At 47.3% G+C, this 10749-nt stretch overlaps 1 protein-coding gene across 4 annotated transcripts in view; it reads left to right on the top strand.

The window, feature by feature from the left end:
- Positions 1-10749, top strand: part of KBTBD11 (kelch repeat and BTB domain containing 11) — a 29043-nt gene that overhangs the window by 1614 nt on the left and 16680 nt on the right. The window lies entirely within an intron of this gene.

The raw sequence follows: 10749 nt of genomic DNA, 5'->3' as shown, positions 1-10749 counted from the left end.
GGACGGGAGGCCGGCAGGGGAGGGGGCGGCGCCGCCCGCAGCAGGGTGGGCGGTGGTGGGCGGTCTCCCCACGGCCTCCCCCGGGACGCGGCAACTCCCGCTCTAGGACAGTGAGCCGCCCTCGCTGCGCCCGCAGTCACCGCCCCCGCCGGAGCTGGAGCCCGAGCGGAAGCCGAAGCTGAAGCCCGAGCCAGCGCGCGGGGACTGGGGGGGCTCCTCCCGCGGCTGCTGGGCTCGGCTCCCGACACGTCGCGGGGATCGGCTGCCCGGAGCTGGGGAGGGTTCCTTCTGGAATCGGGGTCACAGGGAGGGGAGCGCGCTTCCGCGCGATCCTCTCTTGGAGCCTCCGCGAGCCCCTAGCAGCCGCTGGGGACCGGAAGACGCCGCGGGCTCCCCCGAAGTCCAGCCCGGCGTGCCCTCCAGCCCCCGCCCCACGTACGGGGGAGACCCCCGGGCAGTCTGGGCGGGATTCCGCGAGGGTCCCTCCTTTCGGGCTGGGCAGCTTTTGGAGCGTTGAAAGAGGGTTAAGCAAAGTCCCACCATCTTTTTAGAGTCTTGCAGAACCATGTTCCCCCTCCACCCACTCCAGTGTCTATTCTAAGGGAAAGTAAGGGAACAAATCCGTGCAATGAGCTTTATTCTGCTCAGCCCACGAGAGCCAGCGCCATCAGACTGTAAAGTTCCTGCCATCCCCTCAGGCACTCAGTGAAAAGTTCGCCCCGTTCCCGCTGCTCCCCCCTGCGTTTCCCACTGCGGAGCAGTTTCTCAGGCTTCAATTAGGAACCCTTAATGGATGTCAATGGAACCCTTCAGCCTTTTATCCTGAGCTAATAATGTGCTATTATTAGAATAATCCTCCCCACTCCTGACATTACCGAACGGAGTGGAGCGTTCTGTTGCCTTCAGGCTTGCTCCAGCAACGCCCGATGTCTGTGAATTTATGGTAATTGCATTGCAATGCCCCTATCCGTGCATAACTTAGCAAAAATTGTTATGAGATAAAAAAATTTGAGCTTTGCTGGTCATAGCGTTAGAAAGCATGTAATAAAATTCGTTAAAAGATGTTGCTTGCAGTATAGTCAGTTGTAGCGCAGCCACGAATCCATTACAGACCTCCAAGGTAAGGGAGGTCCCAAAAGATTATAACACTGTTTTCCCTATGTCTTTTTGATGCGTAGAAATGTATAGATACACAAACACCATTGTGTTACAGTTGCCTGCAGTATTGTATGTGGTGTATATGTGTGCATTCTGGAGCAGGAGGCTGTGCGGTAGAGCTCAGGTGTGTAGCAGGTTGCACCGCCTAGGTGTGTGCAAGTGCCCTGTATGATGGTCACACAGTGATGACGTCACCTAACTACCCTTTCTCAGAACCTATCTTCATCTGAACCATTCGTGACTATATTTAAGCCAGTATTGGGCTTGGTAGGAGGGGAGAAAACTTAAATGTTGTGGCTCTGAGACTATCGCTAAAGAAATTCCCAGGCCAGGCTTGGTGGCTCAGGCATGTAATCCTAGCACTTTTGGGAGGCTGAGGCAGGTGCATTTCCTGAGCTCAGGGGTTCGAGACCAGCCTGGGCAACATGGGGAAACCCTGTCTCTACTAAAAAAAAAAAAATAACAAAAATTAGCTGGGCCTGGTGCCGTGCACCTATAATCCTAGCTAGTCAGGAGGCTGAGGCAGGAGAATTGCTAGAACCTGGGAGGCAGAGGTTGCAGTGAGCTGAGATTGTGCCACAGCACTCCAACATGGGCAGCAGAGCCAGACTCCGTCTCAAAAATAAATAAATAAATAAAGGAAAAAGAAATTCCCAGGGAGCAGAACTCTGTGTGTTGTCCTCTGGCTTTCCTGATATCTGGGCCTAACTTGACCCTCAGAGCACTTTGCCCTGGGATGATGAAAGAATCTGTAAAGGTGGTTTGGAGGTCATTGCATCATTTGTAAATTCCAAGACAAACCAGCTTCGATGAGGTTTCCATATGTTTTGGTACAAGTAGCACATTGGCAGGGGGAACCCAGCAGGTCTCCTCTTAGTGTCCAGTACAGCTAGCTCATCTTTGCCCCTGTGCTGATACAAAGAGACTGATACAAAGAGGCATCCATGCTGTGGATGCCTCCATCTGGGCACACATTTCGGTGTTTTCTAAATACCAGTAGCACAGATTGCTCAGTAATAATAGCTCTGCTGCAAATCTGGAATCACTCAGGCAGCTGCAGCGCCCCTAAACCTCCTTGCATCCAAGGCTGTGATCAAGGAGGACTGACGTCTGAGTGGGCTTGAGAAGTGCTGGGAGATTAGCGGGTTTCCTGATCACAAACCAGCCTGTCATTCTGCATATGTTCCCTGGTGACAGGGCAATATCCGCCCTTCTGTGGAGGTCAAGGGCTCATTGTGTCAATTGTGGACTTGATTTCGTTTTTTTTTTTTCTCTTGAAATCATTGTAATTAAGCTAAAATTATAGTGTTGATACCCAGCACATATTTGCAAAGTATTTAATAATGAGCAAAAACTTTAAGAATAAATTGAAACATTTAGGACTTTACTTTTTGCCAACAACCAGTTTCCTCCAGAAATGATTTTGAAATAAATTGTGCCTTGGAAATATAAATTGTTGCATGTCTTATGTGCGTTTTGTTCGAAGGATTAGCATGAATTTCCTTCTCTCCTGAATATTTATGGATGCCCCCTCCAACCCCACTGTGGGTCAGGCACAGTCCTAGGTGCTGGGAATACAATTGCAAATAAAGCCATCCTAGTTCCCTGCTGTCTGCAGCTGAGACTTTAATACAGTAAAAGGCATTTAGCATATAATTATGTTAATTCTTAGGTAATAACACATCAAGACAAGTGCTTTGAAGGAGAGGAATGCAATCCCTTGAATGCACCTAATAGAGGAATCTTGAATTGAGAACTGAAGTATGAGAGGCGTGGCTCAGGAGCCCAGGAGTGGAAGGTTGGCAGGAACATTGTGTGTAAAGGCCCTGTGGTGAGGACTAAAGCATGAAGAGGCCGGTGAGGGGCGCTGGAGCAGAGCCCAGTAAAAGTGTAATGTCACCTGATTTTACGGCTGAGTTAATTGTGGCATTTCCTTCTCATAAATTGGAACTTTGCACGCTAGAGCAAGCTCCTTCAACCCATGGCCCTCGGGACACATGTGACCCAGGACAGCTTTGAATGCAGCCCAACACAGATTTGTAAACTTCCTTAAAACATTATGAATTTTTTTTTAAGCTCATCAGCTATCATTAGTGTTAGTGTATTTTATGTGTGACCCAAGACAGTTCTTCTGATGTGGCCCAGGGTAGCCAAAAAAGTGGACACCCTTGCTTTAGAGCTTGACAAAGTTGCTCATAGATTAATTTTGTAGCATGGAGATCTCCTGAGTCCTAAAGTGAAATCATTAAATAGGAGGATGCACATAGGATGTTCCTTAAATGAAAAACCACGGTGCTGATGTTAGCTGGTATCATTACTGCCTTATAAAGGCTTAGAGTCGTAGGGACATACGTATGGCTGTGCCTCTACCAAGTCTGCCATCTTTGTCCAAGCCACCTCCATTTCATGCTTGGACTTTGCAGTAGTCTCTGGCGGGGCTCTGCACGACCTCTCTTTGATCAGGCCCTCCTATAGCAGTCAGAGCAATTATTATTATTATTATATTTTGAGACACAGTCTTGCTCTGTTATCCAGGCACCGTGTCAGCTCACTGTAACCTCTGCCTTCCGGGTTCAAGTGATTCTCATGTCTCAGTCTCTCAAGTAGCTGGAATTACGGGTGTCTGCCACCATACCCAGCTGAATTTTTTTGTACATTTCGTAGAGATGGGGATCTCAGCATGTTGGCCAGACTGGTCTTGAACTCCTGGCCTCAAGTGACCCTCCCCACTTGGCCTCCCAAAGTGCTGGAATTACAGGCGTGAACTACCACGTCTGGCCCAGAGCAATTATTTTTAAAAATTCTTATAATGTTGGGCCTGTCATAACTTCTCATTCTTGCAGGAGGCAGTCCATAGTTCTGAATATTCATAGCAAGACCCTTGTTCCATTATCATGGTTGTTCAATAAGCCACACACAACTTAGTGGCTTAAAGCAATAGCACTTATTATTTATTTGTATTTTAAGTTCTGGGGTACATGTGTGGGAGGTGCAGGTTTGTTACACAGGTAAACGTGTGCCATGGTGGTTTGCTGAACCTATCAACCCATCACCTAGGTATTAAGCCCAGCATGCATTAGCTATTTATCCTGATGCCCTCCCTCCGCAGCCTGCAACAGACCCTAGTGTGTGTTATTCCTCTCCCTATGTCCATGTGTTCTCGTTGTTCAGCTCCCACTTATGAGTGGGAACATACGGTGTTTGTTTTCCTGTTCCTGTATTAGTAGCAATAGCATTCAGTTTGCTTGTAAGTCTACAATCTCACTGGGCACAGCTCACCTTGTTGCCATTCAGCACCAGATGCAAAGCTTGAAGACCAAGCCTGAGGCTTGCCCCAGGAGGATTCACATACTCAAGGCTGGCACAACAGGGGCCCCTCAGGGACTCCCCTGTGACTCTGTGGCCATTTGTGTACTCACTCCAGCATGGCAGCCACAATGCAGTGGACTCCCCGTGTGCTGAGTAAGGGTCGCATGGACTGTGTCCTGAGAAATCAGCCAGGTGGAACCAAGTCACGTTTCTCAAAAGGCTTGGAGGTTGCTTTGTGCTGCTTCCTCCTCAGTCCTGGGCCTGCCACATAGAAGGGGAGGGAACAGGGTCTCAGGTGTGAGCAGAGAGGAATGTCACTGAGGGGGAAGGGTATGCCTAGTGGGGCACATCCACAGGGCATCTTTGGAAAATAGAATCTGCCTCGTCCACTAAGGTCATGTTTCTTCCTCATAAAAAGGCCACGATGATCCCCAAATCTAATCCTGTTGTGGCATCAGACTCGGGCTCCAGAAAGTCATCATTAAAGTCAGGTGTGAAAGTGCTTCCCTGGGCCCTAGTCCTTCCTCTGATGCAAAGGCTGGTGCTCCAGAGTGATGGGAGACCCTCCCCAAGCCCCCAGTGTACAGGCACAGGAGAGCCACTGTAGGCCCTCATGCTGGTCGGGGTTCTCCAGGGAAACAGACCCAACTGGGTCTATTCATGTGTACGTGTGTGTGTGTGTGTGTGTGTGTGTGTGTGTGTCTACAAGTGTGAGACTAGAGCAAGACTGAAGGAACTGGCTCATTGGATGGTGGTGGTGGTGCGAGTCTGAGATCTGCAGGGCAAGCCTCAGTCTGGAGACCCAGGAATGCTGGCATTGCAGACTCTTCCTCGGGGTACCTCAGTCTTTTTCTCTTAAGGCTTTGACTGACTGGACAAGGCCCACCCACATTGTGAACAGAAACATGCTTTACTCAAAATGTTCCCATATGTATGTTAATCGTCTTTTAAATTTTAAAACACTCTTAGGCCAGGTGTGGTGGCTCATGCCTGTAATCCTAGCACTTTGGAAGGCTGAGGCAGGCAGATCACTTGAGGTCAGGAGTTCGAGACCAGCCTGGCTCAACATGGTGAAACCCTGTCTTTACTAAAAATACAAGAAAATTAGCACAGGAAGTCAGAGCATTTGGGCAGACGTGGCAGACTTTTGAAACAAACTGTGATGAGTTTAGTGGCATCTCCTGCAGTAAAATCTCACATTATTAAGCATAAACAGTAGGTAGCCTATCGCTGGAAATGAACCCCCGCCTTAAGGCCATGTTCATTTCATGTTCATGTAGCTGCTGTTTGGCCTTCTCAGCTGTTATCTGAAAGGGTCTCTGTTTGCAAAGCTCAATGTAAGGGTCTTTCACAGCCTGAGTCGCTATGCACTTTTGAATCAGGGTGGAATGGCATGGCAGTCTGATCAGGTATCACGTTCTCATGCTGTAAGTGGCATCCACAGTATGCCCTGTGTCCTTGGAAGCCCCTATACAAAATCAAAAGTCCTTCTGTAGGAACTCCTGTTGCCAATGGCCAGTCAGAGTGGAAGGGGTCTCACTGGCGACCCCTAAGAGGGTGGCCAATGACTGAATTCAGGTGGCCTGGCAGGAGAAGGCAGAGCTCTTACAGGGGAGCGCCTCAGGTGCCCCGGCCCTCATGAGGTGTCCACTGGTGGTGCCCACACAAACCTTGGAGAGGGTGAGCTACCAGGAGGTCATCAGAGCAAAGATCAGGCTGTGCTGTGCTTCTCTGCAGAGGCAGCCTGCCAGACCTGGCCTACACCATCGCCACCTGGCTTTGTTCCTCTGAAACTGTCTTGTGCACTTAGGGGTTTCCCCTAGGGAATTCTGAACACTGGACGGTCTCCTGGGGCGATGCTCTCTCACAGCAAGGCCTGTCCTCGCACCTGGCAAGCCACGCACTGCAACCTGCTCGGGTTCCAACCTGGGAGCCCTGCGGTGCTTGCCAAGGTGGGATCCTTGTTTTCTTAAATAATCACCTTTGTGAGACTGAACTGTCCTGTCATCTCACCCCAAACACACCACAGATGTTAACTTCAAACCTGCATTTTAGAGAAAAAACTGAAATAAAAATTTGTTGGCCAGGTGCATTGGTTCATGCCTGTGAATCCCAGTGCTTTGGGAGGCTGAGGTAGGGGCTTTGCTTAAGGCCAGGACTCCCAGGCTGCAGTGAGCCCTGATTGCACCCCAGTACTCCAGGCTGTGTTGACAGAGTGAGACCTTATCTCTAAGACACAATGAAATAAAAACCAGTATGTCGACAGCCTTCATCTGTAAACCATATTTAGTCAGACATTAAAAGAGTTTGCAAAGAACAAATGATAACATCAGGTTGCTCCCATTCAGTCTCAAGGTATAATTATAGACACATCGGTTTTGCATCCACGCTCCTGCCTGGCAATTGCAGGACCATCTGGATATGAAACTGTCTCTTCCTGCTCACATAACTGCACTCTTACTTGACAGACCACAAGTCTTGATTTCTACATCAAAAGTAGTAGCTAAAATATCAGTAACAATGACAAATCAATTCTCATGTCATCGACCTTCCTTCCTTTTGCACGCAGTGACCTGGCTGGCTTGGGGTTGGCTGAGGAGTGCTTGCCTTTGGGGATCTCAAGTTCTTTCCCTGGACCTAAAACAGCAATTTGTCATTGTTCCCCAATTACGGAGTCTGAGTAGCAAGTACAAGCTGAATAACATCCTACTTTTGAGAATCCTGCTGATATTTTTGATGATGCAGGTGCAGCAGAGTTGGGACTCGGTCAAATCTTAAAATACGAAAAGGAAGTGGGAGAGAGGAATTTCTGTCCTCTTTTCAGTTTATACCAATGATTCAAATAAACCCATGAGATTATTAGAAAAGGCAGAATTTAGGAATCTGTTCTCAATTCAACTCTGCCAGAACTTGTTTGTGATCTTGGACAAGTCTCTCTTTTACGAAACCCACAGCTCAGAACTTTAAAAATGCAAAAACACGAGTTCTTAGATTCATGTATTTCCACTTGGCTGGAACTTTTAGTAACCGAGTAAGTTATTCAGCAACAGAAGCATGAAGAATACTGAAGTAAAGTGAGCATTATTATCTGGTGATTAACTTCACTTAGGTGTGTTTAAGATTATATGGTTTGCATTTGTTTTTATTAGCAGGCTAGATTACTTAATTGATAAATAGTGGTAGCTATTTAAACATATGACATAACATTTTAAATTGTAAATTATTTCAAACACCATAATGCAAAAAAAGAAACATTCATGTATCCCACTAAGATTTAATACATGTTATCATTTTGCCATTTAGGCTTCAGATATTTTTTGTTTGTTTTTTTGTAAGAAACCAGATGAGGCCAGGGGTGGTGCCTCATTCCTGTAATCTCAGCACTTTAGGAGGCTGATGCAGGAGGATCACTGGAGTCCAGGAGTTCAAGACATCCTGGGCAACATAGTGAGATCCCATCTCTCCGAGAAACAAAGGAACCCGAATGATACAGTCTGTGGTGTGAACACAGACACTGGAAGCCCTGTGGTCCTCTCCCCAACCTCCTCTTCAGAAGTGATCACTACACACGAATCCATGCCTGTCCTTCCTTTCTCTGTTTTTACACTTCCATAAAAGACATCCATGTTTTTTAATGTTTAAAATATATGTAAATAGAATTATCCTATATCTTTCTGCAACTGCAAACCTTCAAAAGTTCAAAATTTTGTTTCTGAAATGGGCTCACATTGAGACATGCATATCTAGGTCATTCATTTGCACGGTGTTAGCGTGATACAGAACCTGTCTGAGTAGCTGAATCAACTCTTTTTTGTAGAAAAGGACACAAAGCAATCTTTCTCAAACCCAGGACTGATCACATTACCGTTCTCATCACTGCTTCCTTTCTTTAAACACCGTCGGCGGATTCCGTTGTGGTCAAGGTGACTGGGACCCCGGGCTGGCCCCACCAGACCCCCTGCACTCTCTGCCGTCCGACCACATCCAGTCTGTAGAGCCTGTCAAGCTTGTCTCTCCCTTGAGGACTCCTCTGCTGCTCTCCTGCTCCTCTCTCAGGTTGCCGCACAACTTTCACGTTCTGGGAGGATGCACCTGTCACCCCCGTTAGAACCAGGTCTGTCTGTCCTCATCTCCTAGTTTCCTTGCGGCCCCCTTCAAACGTTTGTCCTGGTTTCTGATTCCATTTAATGGTTGCAGTGGCTCAATGCCTGCCTTCTGAAGTGAGGCCTGAGCCCCGTGGGGCTGACAACAAGTTGGTCTGGTGTACCTTTTTAGTAGCTGGCGCAAGCTGTCTGGCACATTGTAAATGCTCCATATATATCTGCTCAATAAGCAAATGAATGAATATTGCTAATTAGTTATCAGTATTGAGATAACAATGGGAATTTAACAGATTGAACAGTTGTGAGCAATTGTAGGATTTATTCAGCCCAGGAATCTCTCCTTTCTGATTCCAGCTGAGCATCCTTGGTAGGACATTCAACTTTGATTTCAGTTTTAAAATGAAACAGATTTATTTTAAAAGAGTCAAGTTGACCCAAACATTGCTCAGAGTTGGGTTTCAGAGCTGGACATTTCAGGAGTCTTTCAGCTGGTGTGACTCTTTCCAGAGCCTTGGTGCTTTGGTGTGACCTGGGTATTCAGTCTTTATGTTTGGCTTATTAATTCTTGAATCAGAGCCACAGGGATGGGCAGATGCTTCCTATTTCAACATATTCTCAGCTTTCACCCCAATTACACTCGGAAACCTAGAGTAAGCTTTGTATTTCTCAGACTCGAAGACCATTCTGGATGAATACACTGATTTATTTTCATCCAGTTTTCTTTCAGTACTTCCAAATCTGTGATTCCAGTGAGCACAGACTGTGGTATAACCAAAGCGAGGGCTGGTGCCAGTGGCTCACAGTCCAAATTTTCAGCCAAGTCAACGGCATGCTTCCTGTGCAAGGGTGTCTTATTCCTCTTCTGCTTTCAAGTATAGTCCATGCAGGTGTATTGTCACATCAGAAATGAAGGAACAACAGTCACTAAGCTCCATACTACAAAGTACCAGCTCGGCTGGGTGACCCCCAACTAGGCGGTGCTGAAGGAACTGAGAGGCAAACACCCAGATAGAAAAGCAAAGTGGGTCTGTCTAGGGGGCCAGCAGCCTACCAACCTGAGACCCTCAGGAGCTGAGAGCATTCCAGGCTGAAGGCCCTGAACAGATTCTGATCCATGCATTTATTCTGTCTGAAAAGGTGACCATTATTAACAAACAGGTGTTCTGTACTTTCCCATAACTCAAAAATATACCAAGTAGGCAGCTGCTACCTGCTCACCACTGACTACAGACAAACTAAGAGGTATTCTCCACAAGGGAGCCACAGGGGCAGGGTAAACTTAATATATCTCAACACCATACCATGTCCATCTCAGAATGCTTGGATTTTTTTTTTTTTTTTTGAGATGGAGTTTTGCTCTTGTCTGCAACCTCCGCCTCCCAGGTTCAAGCCATTTTCCTGCCTCAGCCTCCCCAGTAGCTGGGATTACAGGTGCCCGCCATCACACCCAGCTAATTTTTTTGTATTTTTAGTAGAGATGGGGTTTCACCATGTTGGCCAGGTTTGTTCTTGAATTCCCGACCTCGAGTGATCCACCCGCCTTGGCCTCCCAAAGTGCTGGGATTACAGGCATGAGCCACCACGCCCAGCCATGTTTACATATTTTAAAAATCCATTAATCAGATACAGGAAGCAGATCAGGAAATCTATGCAACAAGTTTCATATCTGAGGCGTCCCCTCTATGCGTGACGTATTGCCTCTCCAAAGAGCTCACAGCAGGCAGTGGCTAAGGGTCCAGACACACAGGTGCCCCTCACCTCCCTTGTGTCTGGCTTCGAACCTGACCGCAGAGCTGGAAGCAGGCATCCTCATGGGATGAGACCACAGAGCTGTAATCCGTAGCTCTGACCAAACCTCTTAAACTTGTGACCAGCAGGAGTGAATCCCTGCTAATTGGTGAGGCCCAGTTCACTAGGGAACAGAAAACAACAGTCTCAGGTGGTGTTTTGTTTTTTTTTTTTTTTTTGAGGCCACTTGCTGAAGGCTCCAGAGGCAGAGGGAGAGAGGAGAATATTGGACTTTGGTGTTAGTCTGCTCCTAATTTTCTTTGGTCTTGTGAGACTAGAAACTTAATATTTCTGTGCATTGAGCATTTTTTCATTTATTGAATGAAGATGCTGGCAGTTCTACCTGTCTCGAGTGTTAGCCGTGAGTGTGAAATGGGACAGCTGCCAGGAA

The sequence above is a fragment of the Cebus imitator genome, unplaced genomic scaffold (assembly GCF_001604975.1).
Source record: "Cebus imitator isolate Cc_AM_T3 unplaced genomic scaffold, Cebus_imitator-1.0 Scaffold279, whole genome shotgun sequence".
Taxonomy (NCBI): domain Eukaryota; kingdom Metazoa; phylum Chordata; class Mammalia; order Primates; family Cebidae; genus Cebus; species Cebus imitator.
Note: the sequence above shows the minus strand (reverse complement) of the source record. Positions and strands in the feature narration are given on the sequence as shown.